This window comes from Pleurodeles waltl, chromosome 3_1 (genome assembly GCF_031143425.1).
Source record: "Pleurodeles waltl isolate 20211129_DDA chromosome 3_1, aPleWal1.hap1.20221129, whole genome shotgun sequence".
Taxonomy (NCBI): Eukaryota; Metazoa; Chordata; class Amphibia; order Caudata; family Salamandridae; genus Pleurodeles; species Pleurodeles waltl.
The window spans coordinates 299,376,724-299,404,114 of record NC_090440.1 but is presented as its reverse complement, the minus strand read 5'-3'; positions in this window follow the sequence as shown (position 1 = coordinate 299,404,114).

The following is a 27,391-nucleotide window of genomic DNA, read 5'->3' as shown; positions in this document are numbered from 1 at the left end:
AAATCAATTTTGCAGGTATAATAATCCTTGATTTTATGGATTATCTTATGTTCTACCTCTGATGCCTTAATAGTCTTGCCATTTTTGCATGCTTTACATTTAGAACATTTATAAAATCCATCATGTTGTCTTAATCAGGTATTCTGCGCATCCTGTATCCTGATATCACTCTTAACTAGTATGTCTCTCACAGATCTACATTTTCTATATGTTATTTGGGGTTTAGTAGGTATAAGTGTCCCGATGACAGGGTCACTTTTCAATATAGCAGTGCTTTTGTAGTATTCTTCTAACTTGCATGTGCAAGATATTATATGTAGTTATGAATCTATGTGATCACACAGCTTTCTTATCTTTTTTCTTCTTTTGATTCTGTATATTAAATAAGAGAGAATCACTAGTACGTGATTCAACTCTCCTTTTTGCACTTGCCAATGTTGCCTCCGAATATCCTCTCATACTTAATCTCCTTATTATATACTCTTGTACTGCTTTGAAATCACTTGCAGTATTACAGATTCTTTTAGCTCTCAATATTTCCCCTAAAGGAATGCTTTCCTTCAGTGGTTGCGGGTGAAAACTATTTTCATGCAAAATGCTCTTTCCAGCAGTTGGTTTCCTGTAGACTACAGTTTCCATTTTGCCATTTACTACCTTAATTTTTACATCTAAAAATTATATTTCTTGCTGATGTATGTTTGCTTTAAATTCCAGATTCAGATCATTCACATTAATGGCACAAAGTTCTTAGCACTTTCTTCATCACCTTGCCATATGACAAAGATGTCATCTATGTATCTTGCCCACATAAGGACTATTGAGCACTTGTTCTTCCCACCAGCCCATGTACAGGTTTGCGTAGCTTGGGACAAAGCAAGTACCCATCGAAGTCCCTCATTGTTGTTCAAAAATGTCAATATTAAAGAAGAAAATGTTGTGTTTCAAGCACCACTTCATCATTAAAATGAACATTTTGCTGTGTTTATACAGTCCTATAGGTCTTGCTCTTAGAAAATGTTCTACAGCTCTCACTCCATTTTCATGTGGAATACACGTATATAAGGCTGTAACATCCAAAGTCATCAGAATCATGTTAGCATCCCAACTCATGTCAAAAATATGGTGTAAAAAATCAGTAGTATCTTTCAGATATGAAGGTAAACTTTCTACTAATGGATGCAAAAATACTTCAATGTACTGTGATACAAACTCAAAAAAACTCTAGCGTATTGCCACGATAGGCCTGCTGGAGGTTTCCGCTAATCTTTGTGTATCTTTGGAATCAAATAAAAAACTGGAAGTTTCGGATAGTCAACCTTTTATACTCCTCATTAGTAATTAATGGTTGCTCTTTCCACTGATTCAAGTCTTGACCAAATCTCTTTTAATATCTTCTACAAATCTCATATTAACTCTCTTATAACAAGTTTCATCATTTAATTGCTTATATGCTTCTTCCAGGTAGTCTTGAATAGGCCATAGCACAACATTGTCTCCCTTCTTAGAACTTCTAATTACAATTTGTGAATTCCTAGACAGTTTATCTATTGTTTTGTTATAGCTTGTTAAAGTCATTTTGGTGTTCTTCATTTCTTTATTTCTTAACCTTTTCAATTCTTTGATTATCATTTCCGCAAACTGATCCAACAAATCTCCACAATATGGTGGAACCGTTTTTGATTTTGGTTTCAAATAAGATCTTCTCTCTTCATCCAGTTTTACACCTTCAGGCTCTAATATTTCTATAACTTTTATCTCATCAATACTTTAATTTTCTCACAAAGAGAAAAAGGTCTATTCTATTTTCTAGATAATCAAATTTCTTTCTTTCACAAAATGATAATCTGAGCGACAGATTTTTCTCATCTTGTTCATCCAATATACAATCAGATAAATTCAAAACTGTTTTAGTGTCATTTAATTTTGCTTTTGCTCCCCTTCACTTTTCCTTGTTCGTCTGTACTTGTCTCTCTTGCTGCCTCGTCTCTTCTTCCTCTTCCTCTTCCTTTGAATTTGCCATTCCCTCGCCATGGCCGACGATTGGTTTGTCGATCTTGTCTTAAAAAATCAAACTCTTCCTGGAAGGTGGTATGGGATTGACCTCTTCCCATTTCTTCCACAACTGTATCCGTACTTTCACTCACTACAACATTTTTCTCCCATGGTCTATTTCTCTCTTTAATGCAAGATCTATTTGACCTTAGCCTTCTCCAATAGTTGAATTTCCTAGCAAAAGTGTAAATCTGACCTGTTTCATATTCAATTTTGTCTCTATTGAATTTACGTGCTTTTTTCTGTATAATGTCTTCTTCCATTTTCTTTAAACAATCTTCCATTGTTTGATTCAAAGTGTCTACTGTCTTCCTGTCAGTTAAATTATCTATTTGTTTGATGATTATTTGAATTTTTTCAATTGCGTTATCGCTATCCATTTGAGCGTATTTCATCAATATTATCATTTCTCCCATAGAACTTTGTGTATTATGAATTGCCCATTCTTTAAATAATTCAGGATTGGGATTATCGTATGTAGGAATAAACATGATTCTCAGCCCTCTTGGCACTCTTTCAGCTTCTAAATAACTAGTCAATGATTCACACTCCTACTATTTACTTAGTTCTTTTTTTTCAGTCTTTCCAATTCTCTAAATAAACCGTTAATGTCCTTATCCCTGTTGCCATATTCATTAGTTTGCAGTCTCTCCTAATTATTCAGTAGTTTAGCAAATACCATTTCAGCTCTGTTTCCTACTTTCAAATGTATTCCGCCATTTCACTGGCCATATTCATATTTTACTTGTAGTCTGGTCAAAGATAAATCTCAACGTCTGTGAACCACATTATCATTGTATAAAAATACACTTCAACTAGTGGTGTATATATAGTGGTGTATATATATATATATATATATTTATATTCCCCCGCAAATGGCCCCCTCCAGGCTCCCTCTGTAGCCTAGAATCGAGGTACATTATTAGGTTAAAAACAAAGATCCCATTTGGGATCAATATGGACGAGGAGTTATACTGTCATCTTTAGAGACAAATAAACAGGTGGAAGATAGTTCCTATTATGGATAAAGAGGTGAAGTACCATTTGTGAATAAAAGTTTGGTTTAATATATGACACATTATATGAAACTGATTCCATGGTTGAGTACAAACAAATGAAACTTTGGAAAACAATATGATAAAATTGTATTAGAGCCTGTATATATATGTATAAACAAAGCAACAGCAGTATAAAGAATATAAAAGATGTCAATTTATAGATACAATTGCGTAATTGTCAGTAGGATTGTGAATATGGTTATTAATGGGATTAGACACGTAGATTTTTCAATATTAGGAGCACCTATGAGATTTAATGATAGTCTTTTGTGACAAAGGTATGTGTATTTTTATCTTTATTGGTTTTATTTTTTGTATTTATGTTTGGTGTCTATTATATACATGTCCTAGAATGCAACATAAGAGCAAACCGGGAAAAGAAGTATAAATTGTGAGGAATTAAAGACTCTGTACCGTGATCAAGACTCAGGAGGGTTGAAACGTGTTGGTGTGGTTTGTATTGTTATCAATATACAATAAATATGGATTTCTGAAGATCCCATGTGTGCCGCGTATGGCTAAGAGTCAATTGTTGGAATATATATATATATATATATTAGTATTTTTTTAATTAAATATATCTTTTTTTTAAAGTAAACATCAACCCCCCACTCACTTAAAAACCTAAAAGTACTAAAACAGAATTGGAAACAACTACCTAATAAAATACCTAAAAGCTAACACCTAACTACACTATACCTTTACTAAACCCTAACTAATACCATGCCACACAATGAAAACAGCATAATAAAAAAGGGAAGGGTAAGGTCTAGAGGAAGGGTTACAAGCTCTACAACCAACAATGTGGCATCCTGAATTTTTATCACATGTTCTCACAGACTGGCCTGCTCCTGTTGTATTTCATTCACCCCTCCTATATTTTTTGTGGCGTTCCCTGAGTATGAAATATTAGAAGGCATGCCTCCTGGCTCTTCTTGGTCTCCTGGCCCATTCAGTGGGTGGCTGGGAGGCAGCAGATGCCCCTGATGTGATCTGGGGTTGGGCTGGCTGCTGTTGTAAACCTGTACTACTGTGAGAAACACCGGATGCTGCTTTTTGGGCTTGGCTGTGGTCCTTTCAGGACCCCACTGCCTTGGCCCTCTAGTACAGTTCATAAATCTTCCTAAAGGCCTTGAAAATGTTCCCAATATGGCAGTAGAGATCCTTATCTAATTCAATGTATTTGCTTCATCAGCTGTCATGTTATCTAGGGAGGTAAAATTAAACAATTTTAGCTCAATCTGTAAATGTACAAGATGTGTATCAAAATAGGCTGACATTATTATACAGTCATATGAGTCTGTCCAGCCCAACTCCAAATGTTTAGATAAAAATATGGACAATATACCTTTAGTACAAAGACATCTCCTATTTGAGCAAGGCAAACTGAGTCAAGTGCGGTCAGTGGAGGTACACAATATGAAAATGTTGTCAATATGATTACAACCACATCATTCAGACCAATGAGTCACACTCATGATGATGTGTTTATTTGAAATTGGACACAGTACACAAATTGAAACATCGGGGTTGGTATTGCATCATGCAAGTGAGTTGAATTTTGCTCATCTACATATGTGAAAGTTGATAAGGTAAGACAGTCCAGGTAGTGTGCCTTTGTATTGCATAACTCACTGTGAGTCACATAAGGCAACACATGTTGCTGACTTTACTTACTCAATGTCAGGTAGCCAAAACATTACTGGTGTACATTTCACCAATCTAGCCTTAAGCAAATGCAATTAAATCTGACACATAACTTCTGGTATATACTTGCCCCAAAACCATTTTGACCTTTACTAATACACATGTCAATGCACTCATTATCCCAGGGCTGCAGCTGTCTATGCACATTTCAAATAGGAAAATGCACCTAAGTAATGTGTGTATGCAGGCTTGAGTACAAGAAATTGGGGTATATAATGCAGGTGCCCTTGCACCATGATGCAGGCTGACTAGGTTGGTGCTAAGCAGCCTAACTTATCTCACCAGTGCAGCAACATTAAGATATATCTTACATTGTATGAATCCCTCCCACAAATGGGACATTAGGGATATACAGGGTATGAGTTTGGCATTACAGTGCCAGTTCATGTGTAGAGTAGTGAGTTTGTATCCAGCTGGCCACACAATGCCAATTAGACTGAATCAATGCATAGAGGCCTACTAACACTCCATAGGTTTTACAGTATTTGCAATAGCACAATGTGCTTAAAGAAATACACAATGCACAGAGATCTGAAAGCTGAGATACAGTTAAAACCTGCAAAACTAAAGCCCTGCCATGTGTACATCCACACTACTTATTCTGGTAATGATTTAGACAACACCTTGGTTACCTATAGTAGTAGGCTGTGAGAAAGTCATCCTCTTTGCCCTGATCTACCCCATTTTTTGACTGATGCTGGTGGGTACTGACACTAATTGTGCCCTGGTCTCTGCTACCCAGGCCCAAGACCAGTGCCCTGTTTAAAATGTATTGAGTAATTAGGCATAATTATAATTGGCTCTGACAACCTATCTGTAAGTTCCTAGTTTATGGCAGGGTATGTATGTCTAGGGACCCCAGTAGAGTTAAGGCTTTTATGGGATCGCTGCTGTAGTCTCTGCTGTCATGTTAAAGGTAGCCTTGCCTTGCAGGCTGCTTTTAAATTAAATGTATTCCCAAATTTGACTTTGGAATTAAAAGCTTTTCCAGAGTCTCACATTACATTATTTCATATTTATGTCACAACTAAGGTCTGCTCTAGGTGCTCCAAGCATAGGGTACCTTTTAATTATAAGCAGGGAAAGTATTAATGATGTTTTCTAAGCCCTCATGAGGGAAAAACTGGCAATTTTGTTTTCTCCATTAGCTCCATAGACAAACATGGGAAGGTTTTATTTAAAATTAATAAAGTATATCTTTTGATAGAAGTGAGTTAAAAATGTAATTTAATGTGCCAAATTAATAACTAGAATAAGTCCAACAACTTGAAACTTTAAATTTATCATAACTATTACATGGAAATGGTTTTAGAACTTTTCACTAAAGCTACCGAAAGTTAGCCCTGTGGCAGCTTTTCCTGATCTGCCAGCATTTGACAGGCCGGTCAGGGTGCCTTGATGAAGTTTGAAGTGGCCTGGGCTGAAACAAAGGAATCATATGGTGGGAGAAGCACTGCAGTCGCCAATGCCAGAGCAGGAAGAGGGCTGGGTGGCCAAACTGGTTTTCAAAGGGGGAAAGACAGTTGGGACAGAAACCAGACCTCACTCATTACCTGCACCTCCAGCCAGACGGAAGACCGTCTAATTAGAACAGGAGAGGGTTTGGAAGGTTATAGTGTAGTGTAAGGAAAAGTTATCCACAACTTTGGGTGGGCTTAGCCAGACCTGAACCTCCACAAGAGATTTTCTCCATTTGGAATTTTTGAGAAACAGTACTTTCTGAAATAGAAATGTGCCAACTTTGCAAGAAGTAGTCATCTTTGAGGGTGGCACCCTGTAACCCAATGGTAAGGGATGACTCTTGTTTGTCAGCCCAGAAACCAGGATATAAGTGGTAGATCAGCATAGCAACTCAGACCCCTGCTATAAGAAATCAGAAGAAAAAGTTCTGCCCTGCTGAACCCCTGGTCTGCACCAAGTAGGACTGTACTCTGAAGGACTGACCCTGCTGTACTCTCTAGTCTTCCCCATAAAAAGGACTTTGCCTTAATTCAGAAGATTCAAGAGTGGACTGCCTGTAAACAACAGATACATAGGATTGTCCCTGCCAATGGTCCCCTGCATCTAATATCGCAAAAATAGCCCAGCTGACCAAAGTCCAGTGGACTTTTAAGGATTTGACCAGGTACATTGTGGAAATTGTGGCCCTAACTTCCACAGAGCAATGCAGAGATTCTGGAACCTTGGATTGTGGTTCTGGACACCTCAACACCCAGAAGATTGGAATAATTTGGGGAAATTTTGATAAAAAGCTCCATAAGTGGACTGACCCGTCATTGAGAGTCAAGTCAGAGTTGTCAAACCACGACCCAGCCTGAATTTCAGGCTTGTCCTGCTGAAGCTCCAGAGTTTTTAATTGTCGAACAGACTTTTAGGAGTTGACAGAGGCATCGCGCTGAGCCAAGTCACTATCGTTGAATCACAAGCTGGCATGAGAAGGAGGCCCTCTCAACACAGTGAGAATATGACCCAAAAGAAGGCCCTGATTTAGCTTTTGGGGGTAATACTCCCTCCATCTGTTTCAGGACTGAAAAACCATCCGCCACCTTGGTGGTCTGCTCACTTAATTTAGGTGTTTGGGTTGTCCCATATGCGTCTGAGTACCACTGACTCTGTCAAGGATTCCCATCTGCAGTGAAAGCTCTATAGGAAATAGTGGCTCATGGATGGGCGCCAGCTCCCAATACCGCTTTGCAGATTTGGATGTTCCTTATCGCCAAGCCATCTGAGATGGCAGATTGGGGGAACTGGGGTGAAAACTTACCATTTTTCCCAGAATATACTTCCATTTTAACTGGACATGACTAGACAACACCTTCCATCTCTGCTGCCACTGAACCATGGAGAAAACATGACCCCCCCCATAGCCGAACTCTAAGGAAGTGATCCTGCATTGTCTTTGTATGTTTTGTGGGTATCCATATGAGCTAGAGACCCCTGCAGTCATATTCATCTCACAGTAAAAAAAATTTAACTACTGTGACATGCATATGTCAGGGCATCATTCAAAATAACTTCATTCAATCTGTGTAAGATCAGAAAAGTTCAAAAATTGCCATATAAAAAAACACAATAAAATAACACACGCATTACACACATAAACAGACCCTCAATCAATCACACATATTATATAAACAGGTGATCTGTTCAATAATATCACTCAATACATCAAATAATCAGTAACATTCCCTTCTAAAGAATATTAAAAACAGGCTAAAATATTGACTCATCATAAGAGATCTGCAATTTCCTCAGTCGTAATGAAAAAACTAAAAAAATTGCAACAGCATAAATCATACAAACATCTGGAAGTATCTGTAAAAACATAAGAGCAGGCCTCCCCTGTAAAAACAGATATATTTAAATAATGGAAATAAAAACCTTTTGGCCCTCATTACGACTTCTGCGGTCTTTGAAAAAGACCGCCAAAGCCACGGGAGCCAACATACCGCCAGTGCTGGCGGTAGCTGGCCAGGCCGAAAAGTCACATCAACATTGAAGCCGGCTCATAATAGAGCCGGCGGCAATGTTGATGTGCAGCGGGTGCAGCAGCACCCATCGTGCATTTCACTGCCCGTAATTCGGGCAGTGAAATGTGCGATGGGGCTGTGCCTGGGGGCCCCTGCACTGCCCATGCCAAGTGGATGGGCAGTGCAGGTGTTTATCACCATGGACAGGCTGGCGGTTGGGGACTCGTAATCCCCAGGGCAGCCCTGCTTGCAGTGCTGCCCTGGGGATTATGACCGCCTGACGGAAGCCTGTTGGTATATTGGAGGGACCGGCGGTATGGCCATTGCTAATGCGCCACGGTCATAATACACTGGTAGAACACCGCCAGCGTGTTGGCGGTATCACTGCCCGTGTTCCGCCGACCACAAGGGTTGTAATGAGGACATTTGCGTGGAATCTCAAAGTGTCTGCAAAAAAAAAACCAAAGTGCAACAAATCTTGCGGAGAAAAATTGTCACAATTACAGAGGCCCAAGTTGTTGCTCCATAAGACAGGTTTTGGATATGCCAATAACACTTAAAATTGGTTGAACCTGAACCTAGTTAGGAGAAAATGATGGTGGAGATTAACAGTATATAACAAATAGGGATCAACAGTTGGTCCAGACCCAAGCATGGTATAACCACAAGCATAGGCTTGTTCAACTCTATTAGTTCCCTCTCAGATTTTCTCCACAGTAAAATATTCTCCCAGGTCCAGGTAATCTCACCCTTCAAAATAGAGGAAGGTGACTCGAACAAAGCAGGACTGCCTAATTTAGCAAAGGTATCCCTGATATATTTCAAACAGCTAATCTATTACCAACCATCCAAATTTAGGCAATCCTGTATAATCTCCTTACTGAGGTGATTTTCAGCACGTACTCTTATGGTCAGCCACCTAATCAGTGAACAAAGGACAATCAAATCCGATAAGAATGGTAACCCTAACTCCTCATGTACCTTAAATGCAGGTGTGATGACTGGGACAGCTCGTAGGTGCCTGCAAAAAAAAATTAAACCACTTGTAAATCCTTGAAATAATATAACCCCAGATGTCACTACAGTATATTGCCACAGAGAAAGACTTTGCTTGGTAAATCTTCAGCAGAGCCCCAAGTGGCTTGATTCCTATTTTACTGAGAAGGGAAACAAGCCATCAATGCTTTTAGACAGAGCAAACTTCTTTGCTTTCACTAGTGGCCCCCTCGTAACTCGGTTATCAAAGACAACACCCAAATAGGTGTAAGTATTAATCCTAGACAACCCATTACTCTGTATATGATAAGATCTTGATCTGACCTTTTTTGGGCCAATTACTATCACCCGGGATTTCCCATAATTAGTAGATAGGCCTAAACTATTCATATACCTTACAAAGCCATCAAGCAATGACTGAAGCCCTAGTGCAGTTCCGGCCAGCAGAAAAGTGTCATCTGGGTACAAAAGTGCATATCATTCAAGAACCTATACGTGGGCAGTCTACACACTTAACAAGTAGCCTGTCCCCTACATCTTTCATATACAATGTGAACTAAAAAGGGGCCAGTATACAACCTTACCAACCTGCAGTCTAAAAGAACTGGTGCAGTCCCCGTCCATATTGTATCAAACTACTGCACTCATATCCCTATGCAGGTCTACAAGGAAACCTGTAATAGCCATTTCCAAGCCCTTGTCCAAAATAATCTGCCATAATTAAGACCTGGTAACCTTATTAAAGGTGGAGGAGAGATCCATATATGCAATATAAAATTACACCGATTTAGCAAGAGTATAATTATTGATTAACATTAAGACACTGTACAAATCGTACATTGTGAAAATTAAGACACTAATCACATGTACCTAAACCTGACCGAAAGCCATACTGTAGATCCGACAGGATAGACCCATACGCTGCCCAGGTCACAGTTCTCTCAAGGATTAACCTGCACATCACCTCCGCAACAGACTCTAATGTTAACTCTGTATTGTTAACAAGTCGCTTGGGGGAGGGATAAGCTAGCACAGACATCCCCTTGGATTGCTCGGAAGGCTCCAGAGAAAGCTACATCATCCGGTTGGTCCCCAAAACACATTTCAAATGTCCCCCCTTTTGGTGTAACAAGGGACTTTATCAAATCCTTGGGAATGATCTTAGCCCATTTTAGCATTTTGTATTGGTTACTAGCTTTGGCATCCAACTTAAATGCATTATTATGGTCTGAAGAATGGTTAAAGAGATTACAAATATAAACAGATACGCAAACATGGTCACTAAAACCAGCTATGCCAATATCAATAAAGCTAGGCCAATTCTACAACAAGCTGGTGCAGAAAATAGAATCTAAAGTAGAATCTGCATCACGACCTACAAAAGTAAGGGGGAAATTACCCCCGTGTCTAAATGTATCTGAGTCATGACACTGACCAAATGATACTCATTCAAAATGTTATTTTTCAAAATGTCATTTAAGAAGTCTCCCACCACGCTATGCTCAGTATGCATAAAACTTTTCCCATGATGATAATCGCATGATAGAAATGAGCAAAGGCAAGGATACAACTTAAAATCTCCTGCTAAAATGAAACCAACACTAACACTCTTACTATACTCAATATCCGATAGAGAAGACCTAAGTAACCGTAATGAGTCACAGAAAGAAGGGACAGTAGCTGTGTTGTAAAAATTCAACAGCACAAAAGTGCCCACCACAGTTGATGTAAAGACAAAGGTTTGCACATGGGGAGACAACATAGCCGTTTGTTTGACCTTACATCCTAAGGACAAGACCAAAGTCAAAATGCGACCTTTGGGCCTTCTTGTAAAAAAAAGAGGGTACAGCAGGACTAAAAAAAGACTCTCAGTATGTCATGTCTCTTGGACACAAAGTATAGAAAATATTTTTAAATAGGTGAGCCAATTGAAGTTGGGTAACTTGCCTCTCACCTCTGTTACATTAAAAAAACTTTAAAAAACACTTCAATGTGCTAATTTTTAAATGTCTGGGGTCCTCTGTAGGGACTGGGGGAAGGCTCTTTCCCTGCATAACAGGAGTACCCTCACTCATGATAATGCTAGGCCCTAAATCAGGGATGCTGTGGGCTTCAGTCAGCAGGTTCTTAGGCTCTGGTGGCTCAGTTGTCAAGAGCCTGCCAAGTGATGACACAGGCTGCCCCCCAACCCATTGATGTTGGGGCAAGAGAGACAGTCCACAGCATCCATCCCCAAAAACCCACACCTGCTCATTGCTAAAACAAACTCCTTAAACTCAAGTTGCCTTCTACCAACAAACTACTGATGGACAGAGTTTATGGGCATCATGGGTGAAACAAAAACTGGCTTATATAAAAACACTCAGTGTTAGGGCCCGGATAGGGGATGTGCAGGGCATTGTGGAAGCAAAATTGAAAACCTCAGGGACAACTCTCAAGCGAACAAAATTAATTGCAACACAGTTCCCAGCACAGGTTTTCAAAGAGGGACCAACCCAATCAACCCTCCTGACCATTATTACTCTGTCAGCCAACTGGCAACCTTCCATTGCCAAGAGTGACAGGCAGTGGGTCACCCTATTCTATAGGGCCCAGAAATTCTCCCTAGCACCAGCTTTCAGTTTGGGGACTCCAGTGAGTACTACAACATTGGGGGCCGCAACAGTTGGAGATTTAAGCTAACAGGTCCAAGGATGGTACCAGAGCTTTTATAATCACCATGTACCTCTCTCCATCCTTAGAGGAGCCTGCCCTGTGCCCTGTCCTTTTACACCCCAGTAGATATTAATGTTTCAGGTATCTGTTTCGTAGGGCATCCAGAAGAACCTCCACATGAACTCTCATGCCTAGAATGAGCCCATGTATCACTTGGGCCATTTACAGTAAGTGAAGATAAAGGAACAGCTACATGCTGACATCCCATTGTAGACTATAACAACTTTCCATCAAGCCTTGTGGTCTCATTCCCATGGATAACAGAGACAGGTCCAGCAGCATCAGCAACAAAACCCCCTTCAGTAAAAGTAGCTTTACAAAAAAGCAGTACATTGTTAAGACTCCTCTCGATAGATAAAAGCTTGTCCCTGCATTTTCTTATGCAGCTATCAACTACCACCTCAATCAGGGGCTGAAGAATGGGAGCAATATCACTAAAAGTAAGACTGGAGGCATTGCCAAATGACAACCTCTCAATATTATACTTTACAGACTCCTGTGGTGCTATATTGTCCCTTGATTTGACCCCCTCTAACAGTATGGCAGCACACCTGCTTTCTTTCCCTTCTTGTGCTTGGACGCAGGTGGGCCACAGACTGTTTGGCGAGTTTGTGTATGTCTGCAACAATTGTCACAGTAGCAGCCAAATCCATGAATCTAGCACCCCCTTTAGACGTCCGCCTAGTAGAACTTGACAGGGCAATATCATCTGAAACAATTGCAGGAGAAGCCATCACTGCAGTTGGAGAAGTAGGAGCTGAATGGATCCCCAGCTTTCCTAACAGGTGTTTATTTCATCGTAAATAGGCCCCACCACTGAAGTTAAATAGGAAAGGATAGATGCCATGGAAAGATCAATAGCAGCAGAGTCCTTAATGATATTCCCCATTGTATACGGTGTAGGAAAGAACCATCTTACCCACATTTTTACTTGTGTGTCAGTTTGTTTTTGCCTGTGTCACTGGGATCCTGCTAGCCAGGACCCCAGTGCTCATAGTTGTGGCCTATATGTGTTCCCTGTGTGGTGCCTAACTGTATCACTGAGACTCTGCTAACCAGAATCTCAGTGTTTATGCTCTCTCTGCTTTTAAAATTGTCACTACAAGCTAGTGACCATTTTTACCAATTCTAATTGGCACACTGGAACACCCTTATAATTCCCTAGTATATGGTACCTAGGTACCCAGGGTATTAGGGTTCCAGGAGATCCCTATGGGCTTCAGCATTTCTTTTGCCACCCATAGGGAGCTCAGACAATTCTTACACAGGACTGCCACTGCAGCCTGAGTGAAATAACGCCCACGTTATTTCACAGCAATTTTACACTGCACTTAAGTAACTTATAAGTCACCTATATGTCTAACCCTCACTTGGTGAAGGTTAGGTGCAAAGTTAGTAAGTGTGAGGGCACCCTGGCGTTAGGCAAGGTGCCCCCACATTGTTCAGGGCAATTTCCCCGGACTTTGTGAGTGTGGGGACACCATTACAAGCGTGCACTACATACAGATCAATACTATATGTAGCTTCACAATGGTAACTCCAAACATGGCCATGTAACATGTCTAAGATCATGGAATTGTCCCCCCAAGCCAAATTTGGTATTGGGTGCCAATCCCATGCATCCCCAGGGCTCCAGCATGGACCCCGAGTACTGCCAGACTAGCTCTCTTGGGATTTCTCTGCAGCTACCTCTGCTGCCAACCCTCAGACAGGTTTCTGCCCTCCTGGGGTCTAGTCAACCCAGTCCCAGGAAGGTAGAACAAAGGATTTCCTCTGAGAGAGGGTGTTACACCCTCTCCCTTTGGAAATAGGCGTTAAGGGCTGGGGAGGAGTAGCCTCCCCCAGCCTCTGGAAATGCTTTGAAGGGAACAGATGGTGCTCTCCTTGCATAAGTCAGTCTACACTGGTTCAGGGAGACCCCAGCCCCTGCTCTGGCGTGAAACTGGCCAAAGGAAAGGGGAGTGACCACTTCCCTGACCATCACCACCCAGGGGTGGTGCCCAGAGCTCCTCCAGTGTGTCCCAGACCTATGCCGTCTTGAATGCAGAGGTTGTAGGGCACAATGGAGACCTCTGAGTGGCCAGTGCCAGCAGGTGACGTCAGAGACCCCTCCTGATAGGCTCTTACCTGGTTAGGCAGCCAATCCTCCTCTGAGGGCTTCTTAGGGTCTCTCCTGTGGGTTCCTCTTCAGATAACAAATGCATGAGCTCACCAGAGTTCCTCTGCATCTCTCTCTTCAACTTCTGCCAAGGATCAACCACTGACTGCTCCAGGACGCCTGCAAAATCGCAACAAAGTAGCAAGACGACTACCAGCAACATTGTAGCACCTAATCCTGCTCGCTTTCTCGAATGTTTCCTTGTGGTGCATGCTCTGAGGGCTGTCTACTTTCACCCTGCACTGGAAGCCAAGAATAAATCTCCAGTGGGTCGACGGAATCTTCCCCCTGCTAACGCAGGCACCAAACTTCTGCATCACTGGTCCTCTGGGTCCCCTCTCATCTTGACGAGCCTGGTCCCTGGAACACAGGATCTGGATCCAAGTGACCCCGACAGTCCAGTGGTCCTTCTGTCCAAATTTGGTGGAGGTAAGTCCTTGCCTCCCCACGCCAGACAGTAATCCTGTGTACTGCGTGATCTGCGGCTGCTAGGACTCTTTTGCGCACAGCACAGCCCAGGTCCCCAGCACTCTGTCCTGCATTGCTCAACTCACTGAGTTGACCACCGGCTTCGTGGGATCCTCTTTTGTTGTGTTGAGATGACCGCCGTGCTCAGATTTCTTGAACGCCTGTTCAAGTGCTTCTGAGGGTGCTGCCTGCTTCTGCGTGGGCTCCCTCTGTTGCTGAGCACCCCCTCTGTCTCCTCCTCCACGGGGCGACCTCCTGGTCCTTCCTGGGCCCGGGAAGCACACATAATCTTCAACCACAACTCTTGCAGCTACAAGGCTTGTTTGCGGTCTTTCTACCTGGAAACAACTCTGCATCCTCCAGCACGCCGTGGGACATCTTCTGACCAAAGAAGTTCCTGGCACCTTCCGTTGTTGCAGAATCTTTGACTCTTGGACTTGGTCCCCTTCCTTTGCAGGTCTTCAGGTCCAGGAATCCGTCTTCAGTGCTTTGCAGTCAGTTGTTGTCTTTGCAGAATCCCCTATCTCGACTTTACTGTCTTTCTGGGGGTAGTAGGGTAACTTTACTCCTACTTTTCAGGGTCTTGGGGTGGGGTATCTTGGACACCCTTAGTATTTTCTTACACTCCCAGTGACCTTCTATACACTACACTAGGCCGGGGGTCCATTCGTGGTTCGCATTCCATTTTATGGTTTGTGTTGCCCTTAGGCCTATTGCATCCTATTGTGCTCTATAGTGCACTATTTTTCTAACTGTTTACTTACCTGATTTTGGTTTGTGTGTATATTTTGTGTATTTTACTTACCTCCTAAGGGAGTATATCCGCTGAGATACTTTTGGCATATTGTCACTAAAATAAAGTACCTTTATTTTTAGTAACTTTGAGTATTGTGTTTCTTGTGATATAGTGCTATATGATATAAGTGGTATAGTAGGAGCTTTGCATGTCTCCTAGTTCAGCCTAAGCTGCTCTGCTATAGCTACCTCTATCAGCCTAAGCTGCTAGAACACTACTAATCTACTAATAAGGGATAACTGGACCTGGCACAAAGTGTAAGTACCATTAGGTATCCACGATAAGCCAAGCCAGCCTCCTACATACGGCCCACATCCAAGGAAGCTATCTTCCATTTGCCCATCTTGCAAGGACAATTAAAAAAAAAAAAAAAAACAGAAAGGAGATAACTACAGCTTTAATGCCACACCTAGCCTGAGGACAAAAAACAAAATGGCCACAGGTAACTATTACAGAGAATCGTCATATGCCTCCACCTACCAAATTACATAGACTTGGAGTGCAGATTCAGTGATCGACTATGTTTTAATGTCCACTTATTTCGCACACTATCTTTCCAAATATAGACTCCATGACATAGCAATAAGTGACCACTTCCCGCAGAATTTAAAGATCTCATTAACATCTACTACGTTGCCCAAGAAGGGTAATATTGTTCTGGTAAATGAAATTGAATTAGCCTTGTGTAATGGTTATTCACTACGATGGTCAAATAGTGCCAAAGGACCTTCTGAAGCAGTTAATTTGTGAACATATGCAAGATTTTGCAGACTGGCTCAGTGAAGACTTAGATCCATCAAAATGTATTAGTGCTTTTTCCTCGATAGTGCGAGGTGTGAAAGAAGCTCTTACCAATAAAAGGGGAAAGTCGGGCAGAGGGAAAAAACTGGTTGGTTTGACGATGACTGTACAAAAGCACATAAGAGATTAAAAAAGGCATTAAGTGCTCCAATTAGATGCCCGACTGAGATACGCATTCGGAGGCAGGAATATAAGGCGGCCATTAAGAAAGGAAAATAAGCCTGAAAGAAAAAACCTTGGAATCCCTTCATAAAGCTAGTCTTACGAAAGACAACACCCTTTTCTGGAAGATAATAAATACCCCTATGTCTGGGGCCAGACAAGACCCCAGAATGGAGATTGCTATAGCAGAGGGGGATTGGATCTGTCACTTTTCCAACATATATGGCACGGTCTCTGATATAGGCTTATCCGATTCTCCAACTAGTGACTCCACTCAAAAGAATTTACGTACAATTACAACACCTCAGTTTAGTCTAGAGGAAGTAGTAGAAGCTATTAATGCAAGTAAAGCTGGAAAAGCTCTGGGCCCTGACGGTGTCCCGGCTGATTTATACAAGGCTAACATACACTTATAGGCCCCCTGTTGATCCAGGTCTTGAGGGCTTGTTGCATGCAAGGACCTTTACCATCATGGTCAGATTCCATTTTTGTTCCTATATATAAAAAAGGCGATCGTCTCAATCCAGTCTGTTAAAGACCCATCTCATTACTCAACTCATTAGCCAAAATAGCTGGGAGAATCGTACTGAACAGACTACGAGAGTGGGCTGAGGAAAATAACATTCTATCTGAACTACAGTATGGTTTTCGCACAGGAATAGGCACCGTTGAACAGAGACTGAACTTAAGTATTATAATTGGGAAATACACAAAGATTAGGGAAGGTAATTTGTATTTGGCCTTCCTAGATCTGTCATCGGCATTTGACTGTGTGGTCCATAACAAACTACGGAAAATCCTAAGTGACTTAGGGGTAGAATCGTCAATATTTCAGTTCATACGGGAACTGTATTCAGGAAGTAGAGGGAGGGTGAGATAGGGGATACAAGTGGCATGTACTAGACCTTTTGGTATACACAGAGGCATATGCCAAGGCTGTGTATTAGCTCCTTTTTTATTTTTAAATACACATAAAAAAGCTGGAATTAGAAATAATAAGTAAATGCAAAGATATCCCTCAAATAGGCCACCGTCCGATTCTGGCCTTACTTTATGCAGATGATGCTGTTCTTATGGCAAGGACCCCGCTAGCCCTCCAAATACTTTTAACAGCTTGCGTAACATATATGGCAGACTTGGGCCTTACTGCCAATCGTTGTAAAACGTTTATGATGAAATGTGGTAGAAAACCAATAAAGTCTCATGACATTACCATGCAAGGTGAAAAGATCGACATTACTACAACATTCTCTTATTTGGGAATAATGTTTGACAAAGAAGGTTCCTGTGCCCAGTGTATAAAAATTAAGAAATTACAGACCACAAAGACAACGATGGCCCTGAAGAGGCTAGGGACGATCACTCCAAATAACATGCTAAAAGTATATAGAGCCAGATGTATTTTGACTGCCACTTATGGAGCGGGTGTATGGGGGTATACTAACTGCAACTCTATTCAAATCGTGGAAAGTGAATTCCTGAGACACTTACTAATGGTACCAAATGTTGTTTCATCATTCGTTACTCATGCAGAACTAGGGGCCCCCTTTCTAGTGGATTTAATAAAGATACAGCCTATACTACTATGGCAGAAAATGTGGACCTCAGAATCCACTGGCCTAAACAGGGCAGTCTTACAGGCTTGTATGGCATCAGCATTTTTCCCTAAGAGTGCCATGGTTAAGGTATATTAGGACCTTTTTTGAAACCATGGGCCACAAAGAATATAATGCAAACCCAGAATTACTGGAGTCACTAACTAGGAAAGATCTGATTCTGGAGTCACTAACTAGGAAAGATCTGAGGCCTCTGTCCTTGAAGCATTTAGAAGATCTGAGGTGGACAGTAGAGGCTAAAAAGCTTACTGTTATGTCCAACCAATTGATTCTGTCCACGAATAGTATCCAGTCTTATTTGATGCATGTGGTAAAACTTAGACATCGTTTTCTTCTCACTAGGTTAAGGTTAGACACATTTCACAGTTTGGTAACCTTTCCAACCATGAATGATTGGAGTACAAAATTAGGGGTTTACCCTTGTGATTTAATGTCAGTACAAAGTACAATACATGTGGTTCTTATTTGTAAATTTTATAAAAAACAGAGAAAGCGTTTTTTAACTCCTTTCTTAAGATCTACCCATATCCGACAATGTTGTCCTGCGTATATATATCTTCAGACACTACCCTCTATTGAAATATGTGGTATTTTAGTAAATGTTTTAAGTTCTATAATTACTGTAAGAAAGTCTCTGAGTAGATCAGCGATATGAATATCCAGGCAGACAAATCCATTGTGGTTGATTAACATGCCCATCCTGAATAATTTATAGTAGAACATATCTAAATGATAAACAATTGTCTTTGGTGTAGAAAAGGTGGGGTGCCTCCTTTTAATGCGATATTTATGTTAAACACCATGTATCTATATACAAGTATGTTTTAGATTGTTTTTATTCTTTGTTTTTTTTTAATTATGGTAATAATTTTATTTTAAAAAGCTTTATTGAATTAATGATGATATAACCAGGGATCACAATTGTGTTCTGAATATATAAATGATTACCTGATGATTTTATACTGATAGTAATAGAAAATGTATGCTTGGCTGTTACAGTCCCTTGAGTCCGGATAAAGAAAGAATTACTTACTTATTTACTTACTTAGACTTTGATGTCCAATAGTCCAGAACCAGAAGTACTTCAAAAAAGAACCTCTCAAGAGGACAAAAAAGGAGAAAAAAAAGAAAACCAAGAAGGGGACCCAGCCAGGCCTCCTCCAGTCACTAATAGGCATGGACGTGCCTGCTCTTGGCCCGGCATCTGCCCAGGAGCCGCCTGCAGCTTCCACGGCAGAGCTTTAATGCATGATGACAAGACCTCCCCCTCGGCTGTTTTATGATCTTATGCACCCTAGGACTGTGAGTCTCACCAATGTGGTGTTGCCAACAGTGAGGAAGGAAAACAAGATGCCCCCCAAAGGAAAGTGTCTCACGCCTCAGGGGGAAGGCAGCACTTTAAAATGCTATGACAGTGCCTCCCCCTCAGCTGCTGCTGCATTATGGTCCAATCCACCCTGGGACCTCAAGTCCCACAGGGATGGGCTTGTCAGCAATGTGGGGAGGAAAACAAGATGCCAATGCAAGGAAGGCGTACCCTTGATTGGGTCAGACATGGATGAGGAAACAGTGGCACATCACACATATCACACACAGTTTTGGTGTCAGTATCCATTGCAAAATAAATGCTGGCACCGCAATGATGGTTCGATTACACTTGTCATCTGTGTTCATGTGTACACATTGCACGGGGACCTGTACCTGTCATGTTGTATTTCCAGTTGTGTATGTGAGCCAGTACGTGTATGTATGTGTGTGATGCAATCGGCTGGCTGAGGTGGCAGGAGTGGGTGATACGGTTGTGTCAGTATGTGTGCCACTTGCATCTGGGTTTGATGTTGAGTATGTTGTGCTGTGTGTTGTGTTGCTGAATGCAACATTCATGTGAGTGTTGTTGTTTGGTGGTCATTGTCGTGATATGTGTAGTTGTACCTTTGTGTGAGTGTATTGCATAGATGAGTGTGGAGTGTTAGTTGTTGTGATTGTGTTGTGTGTGGGTGCAATGTTAATAAGGTGTCTATGCTGTGTCATGGATGTATGTCAAAGTGTGTTTGAGGCATGTATGTGATATGTTGTGATAGAATGGCAATGGTTACAAGTGTGTATGTGCTGTGTTGTGTCATGTGTGATGCAGGTGTACACATACGGGCAAGGTGCAGTTTGTGTGTGTGACTTACCTGTAATCCATAGCCACTGCCATTGTCCATTGGGTCCAGTGATCATCTACCTCCATCAACAATATGCTTGCAGTACACCACCTGTTGGACTATCACATCTGTATATGGTCGACAGGATCCCTCCTGCCTGAAGGCTAGGGAGACTACTCCATCATGGCGGTCAGCTGTTCAGCTGTAATAATCTAAATTTGTCAGGAGGAACACCCTCAACTTGATGGTGTTCCTGAGGCTACTGCCACCATGGATTGGCAGTAGGACCACCAAGATCTAAATCAGGCCCTAAGTCTCAAGGTCAAATCCTGACCAAGGCATACCGCTCAGTGTATCTGACTTGGGCTTCATCGCAGTTGGCCCGAAACTTTGACTTTGACCTAGTCAGGTGCAATCAGATAGCCGCAGATGGGACCTTTTGCTTTTAAGCAAATTTCATCATTAAAAATCCAATATTTCCAGTTTCATTCAATGGATGTTTGTCATTTTGGTGTCATTTTAAAGATAACAATATTTCCTAGTTCCATAAATTATTGTAGGATTTTTATTGTCAGTTGGGTTTTACTTATTGAAATAAAACTGGGCTGACTGCAAAAGCCCCCTAACTTTTTACCACAATTTTTCCCTTTTTGGTGGTGTTTTCCTGACTCTGATGGTGCCCTGGGTACTGGTAACCAATCTCAGGGCCTGTGCTCTGAGTATGCAAATTAGGCTAATTATAATTAGCTGTATCAACCTACCTATCGGCCCTTAGGTGCACTGCTGAGGTGCCCAGGGTAATTTTAAAGGCAGCCCTGCCTTGCTAGCTGCTTTTAAATTAATGTTACATGCACATTTGAATTTGGCGTGCCCTAGGTGCCACTAGAGTTGGGTGCAGTGTAACTATAAGCAGGGACCTTATGTTTTATAAGCCCTGGTGAGGAAAAATAGCCACATTTGGTTTCCCCTCATTGCAGTGAATGGCTCCATAGGCTAAAATAGAGAAACATTATTTTAATTATTAAAGTCTCCAAAGAGGCTAGATGTAGGACGTTTGGTCTCAAACCGATAGTTATAATAAATGCAACAACTTGCCATTGTTGGATGTAATATAACTAGTTCAGGGAAAGAGTTTAAGAACTCTTCCTAAAAGTTACCAGTTTCAGCTCTGTAGTGCCCTTTTCTGATTGGCCAGCCCCTGGCAGCCTGGCCAGGCTGCCTTGATGAGGTGTGAAGTGGCCTGGGCTGAACACATAAAAAGTATCTGGAGGAGGAGATCTTCCTCAGTAGATGGTGAAACAGGATGAGGGGAGAGCAGCCAAACTGGTCTTCAAAGGATGGAAGGACATTTGGAGTAGCTCAGGACCTCCCCCATTTCCTGTAAACCAAGACAACTAGGTGCCCTCTTGATTAAATTAAGAGAGGGTAGGAGAGGGTTGTATTAAAGATTTTTATCCACACCAGTGGGTGGCCTCAGCAAGACCTAACCTTCAAAATTCTGTTTTTGCCAGTTTGGATTTTTAATGATTGTTGCTCCCTGGGATTGGTTCTTGCCACACTTCACAGGAAGTGGTCATCCAAGAGGGTAGTGGGCTGCCTGTGATTGGATAGATGCCCCTTGATTTTCACCTCAGGAGCAAGGAAGTACTTGGCAGAGCTGCATCCACACCTCAGATCCCTGCTGAAAGAATATGCTGGAGAAGAAAGACTGCCGTCCAGGACACCTGGCCCGCACCTGGACACTGCACTCACAAGGACTGCACCAGCTACACACTTTGGGCTTCAACAAGAAAAGGGCTTTGCCTTGCTTCAGAAGCTCCAGGAGTGGAGTCCCTGTAAGCTATATGTACAAAGGAGCTGCCCAGAGTCCCCTGCATCAAGTCCTGCAAGATGAGCCCAGCTGATCAGTATCCAGTGGCAATTTTAGGATTCTGACCAGGTGCATTCTTGAACTGTAGTCCCACCTCCCAAGGAACAACCCAGAGCTTTTGGAATCTTGGATCAAGTTGTGGACACTTAAAGGACCTAAAAAGGACCTCTGGAAGAAGATACACAAGTATGGAGACATTTGGAGTAACTTTTGCAAACAGCTCCTTAAGTTGAAGAGGTCCATTGTGGGAGCTGTAGGCCCAGACCTCAAGAGACAAACCAGAGCCTCTGAACACTTGACTAGTGCTGTGGACCTCTTTGCTGTATCAAGAAGCACTTCTGAGAGTAGGTGTAACAGTATGACATTCTGGGTGGCCTGAACTCTGGACTCTGTCCCTGTCCATTGTGACCTTTTTTAACCCTTTGAGCACTATTTTCGCTAGAATTACTTTTAATCTTTACAAATTGATATCTCTGGTTCCCTACATTGGATGTTTGTCATTTTAGTGCCATTTTAAAGATAAAAGTATAGGCCCTCATTATCACATTGGCAGTAAATCCCAATTACCGCCACACTGACGGGGAATATCCGTTCACCATATTATGACACACACACACCAATCTGTCAGTATTCAGCCACATACCCAAATCTCCCAACCCAAAGGTCAGTGATAAACTGGCGCTTTCAAAACCCACAGTTAAGCCAACAGGGCAACACCCACCGCATTGTGACCCACGAATCACGACGGCAGACATCCAACTGTGGTAAACCACTGGTGGTACATACCGCTGTGCTCAAAATGGACACACACAAAAAAAATAACACCACATTGGACAATTCAAACAACACACACTTGACACCAATACACACACCACACCACTATAAAACACACACCCACATTATCCACAACCCTCTACGATTATAAACCGTTGCCAGCAGAGAGGCACCTGTACACCACTCACGCATTCCACATCACACACTCCAACACATTACCCAACACACCCTCTCCAACACACATCGCACAACAACCATGGCACCACAAAGACACCCCCGTTTCACAGAGGAGGAGCTAAGGGTCATGGTAGAGTAATTGTCAGGGGAGAGCCATAGCTATTTGGAGCACAGGTGCAGCAGATGTCTATAACTAGGAAGATGGAGCTATGGTGGAGAATCGTGGACAGGGTCAATGCCGTGAGACAGCACCCAAGAACTAGGGATGACATCAGGAAAAGGTGGAACGACTGGGGAAGGTAAGTTCCATAGCAGCACGACACCAGCTCGCTATCCAGAGGACTGACAGGAGACCCCCACCTCCTCCCTCACAACTCACAGCATGGGAGGGGCAAGTCATGGCACTACTGCATCCTGGGGGCCTGGCCGGAGTTGGAGGAGGACTGGACTCTGATAAGTCAACTCTCCACTATTATCACCCCCTACCTGCATGCCAACACATCCTCACCCTCACCCTCACCCCATCACTCCACTACATCCCACACACCCCACCATCACAACCCACTCATCCCAATGCCAAGCCCTGCATGCTGTACCAATGCATGGACACCTCTCACAGCCCTGAATGGGCACTCATCACTAAAGCATGCACACCATAGAGAATTAACTATCCCACCATACATTAACATACACAAGTGAAAGCTGGCAGGGCAAATCCAGCCATGAAGGAGAATGCACGGATGTGCAATATGTCAGACAGAGAAACCATAACATATCATTTACATCCCCACAGGTACTCCAGCCAACGTCAGCGGAGAGGAGCTGCCAGCACTATCCAGTCCCCCAACTGAAGAGGCCCACAATGATGACAGCAACTCTGGTCTTAAGGATCTGAATGACCTACCTGGCCCATCAGGGACCACTGGACAGCTGGATCCCTAGCCCCTGTCACACACCACCACAGATCCTCCCCCATCAAGAAACACCATTACAGCACTCACTGAGAGTACCCATACCTCTGTCCCCAGGACACATCAGTCAGCAGGTTGCCCACCTCTACAGGGACCCCAGGCCACACCTTGCCCCTGAGACAATCCGGGACCTGGGATCAGTGGCAGTGGGCACATGGTTCAGGGGACAGAGGCACAGGCCACCAGGGACAGTGGGAGGACTGCTGTGTGTCAGGGGGAGGACAGGCCCAGAGAACCGACACTCCAGGAGGCACTCACTGAGATCCTGGGAGCCTATGAACATTCCCAGGAAAAGATGGGCCAGATCCTGGACAATGTGTAGGAGAACAGGCGGCTGCAGGAGGGACAGCACCAGGGGATCAGGGAGGACTTGCAGGCCATTAACAACACTCTGATCTCCATAGCAGGGTTGCTGGCAGACATGGCCAACATTATGAGGGAGGCAGACTCACAACAGCGGGCCCCTGCCACTAGACAGACGTCTGAACAGCCTTCCACCTCCGCTGCCGCTAGTGGCCAAGAGGCCCCGCCACACGACTCACAGGCCACCAGTACCCCTCCCCCTGCAGAAGGTGAACCACCCCTCCAACATTCCCTGCGATCCAGACAGAAGCCAGAGACACTTGCTGAGACCCCCGCTAGGAAATTAGATTCTCCTGATTGTCACCCTTGTGTCCCACTCTCTCACCTTGTCCACCTTGAACTGCCATTGCTCCCCTTCCTCTGTCCCCTTGGACAATGCTCCTGTGCTACAAACAGACTGGAACAATACCCTGGACTTTCCTCCATCATCCACCATCCCATTGCACTTGACCCTCTATATATTAGCACTTCAATAAACACCCTTTGAAAAAAACATTTGGAGTATGTAACATATATCAAAGATGTATTCATTGAAACAGGTACACACATTGCAAATCAACTGTACAGAGAATGAGCATAGATTAATGGCCTGTACCTGGCTGTAGTGATCACACCTGGAGTATATGTCAGATCACCAACATCTGCAAAATGAGTTGCCAGAGCAAATAATAAGTGGGCATAGAAGTGGAAAATATCAGCATGCCATTGCAACACAAATTACAACCAAAATCATTGAAATGTGAAGTAACTCTGTCCTACCTGTGTGTCATTGGAAGTATTCTCAAATCACATATGTTCTGTTGTCCTCAACCTCATCATCTGCCTCCTCATCCTCACTGTCCACTGCTGGCACATGGGCATCTCCAGCCTCCTCCTCCTGCAGGAATGGGACGTGGTGTCTGAGGGCCAGGTTATGCAACATGCAGCATGCCACCACTGTCTGGCAAACCTTCTTTGAGTACCACTGTTAGATGGAGGCACCGGAACCTGGCCTTCAGGAGGCCAAAGGTCCTTTCAATGATACTTCTGATATGAAGGTTTGGGTAACCAGAGTCACCTGCAAATATTGAGGGACAACATTTAGCCACACACTATCCTATATGGCCCACACCATACCAATACACCAACATCTACTGGGTGGAAACCAGGGCTCAGGACAAAGGCATCACGCACCGACCCAGAATACTTAGACTTGACATGGGAGATGTACTGGTCCGCCAAGCACACCATCTGAACATTCATGAAGTGGTAACTGTTAAGATTCCTGAACACCTGTAAATTTTGGCGGGGGGGGGACTAATGGAATATGTGTTCCAGAAATTGCCCAAATTATGTTGGGGATATGTCCCATTGCATAAAACTCAGCCTTCATAGTGGCCAAATCCTCAACCTTGGGGAAAACAATGTAGCTATACATGTGTTTTATCATGGTAGACAACACTGTCTGTACCCCAGCTACAGGTACAGCCACCACCCTCAGTACCAGCACCGCCCTCCCAGCAGCCCATCATCGAATTGCCCGTGCCCACTCATCCAGGAGGGTGGGCATCTCTTTCAACCCAGGCACCTCAGGCCCTGCCCCAGTTAGTCCTGCTGCCACGAGTGAGGAGGATATTGACCTCCTGAGATCCATCTCTGTAAGGCAGTCAACCATTGTGAATGCCATCCACGGGCTGGCAGCCCAGATGCAACAATCTAATGCATTCCTGGAGGGCATTCAGACTGGATTGGCGGCCGAATAGAGAGCAATTCAGGTTCTGGTCTCCTCTCTGTTGGCAGCATTGTCCCTGTTTCTACCATCTCCTCTCCAACTTCCACTGCCCAGTCCCATTCCCCTCAACCCCAACCTATCCCAGGCACACATACAGATGAGCATGCACACAAGACAGCAACCAAGATTGTCACAGGCAAACACAAGCACCACACTTCAACCCACAGGCACTCACACATATACCATCCAGTTGCAGACAAAACAACATCCACTATTTTCATTGTCTACCCCTCCATCACCTCCCTCCCAGCTACATCCACACTCACACCTGCATGCACTACATCATCATCCACTACCAGCATCACCACACCAAGCAGAACACACACCTCACAGACACCACCACAACATGCCTGCACACGTCTCCTGTGTCCTCTCGCACTGTGTTCGTCCCCCTTCCTAAAGTACACAAACACAAGCACTCAGACACCCAACAGCCACCCACCTCGCAACAGCATACATCCCAAGCACCTGCACCCAAGTCCAGCAGACAGACACCTCCAACATCCACTCCCTCATCCTCCGCTCCCATTCCTTCTCCCTCTTCCTGCCCCAATGTCCCTAAAAATCTTTTCCTATCCACCATTGACCTCTTCCCTACCCCTCCCCCCTCGTCCTGCAAGTATGGCCAGGGTATCACAAACCCAGCCAAGCACCTCAGCCACACAGTCCACGGGCCCAGTCCTAACCACATCCACTCATGGTGGAAAGGGATCCAGGCCACATGTACTGAAGGGGTAGGAGCCTGCACCAGCCAGCCTAAAGGGGAAGGGGCCTGACCCAGCAGGTAAGAAGGGCAAGGAGCCTGCACCTGCCACCCGAAAGGCCAAGGAGTCTGCACCAGCCACCCAAAAGGCCAAGGAGCCTGCACCAGCAGTCAGGAAAGGAAAGGAGCCTGCACCAGCGGTCAGGAAGGGCAAGGAGTCTGCACCAGCAGGCAGGAATGCCAAGGAGCCTGAACCAGCAGGCAGAAAGGGCAAGGAGCCTGGAACAGCAGCTTGAGGGAACCCCGACCACCAACCATGGTTGTGCATCTGTCCGAGAGTGCAGGGGATGTGCAGGAGCCTCCTCCCACATGCAACACCACCACTGTGCATCCGTCCGAGGGTGCAGGGGATTTGCAGGAGCCTCCCTCCACCAGCAGCACCACCACTGTGCAGCCACCTGAGGGTGCAGGGAATGTGCAGGAGCCTCCCCCCACCAGCAGCACCACCGCTATGTGGCCGTTACCACCAGCTGACACAATGTAATCCTGCCTTCATTGGCTGCTGTGTGGCCTGCCCAAGAGGAACCAGTGTGCAAGACACTCACTCTACAGACTG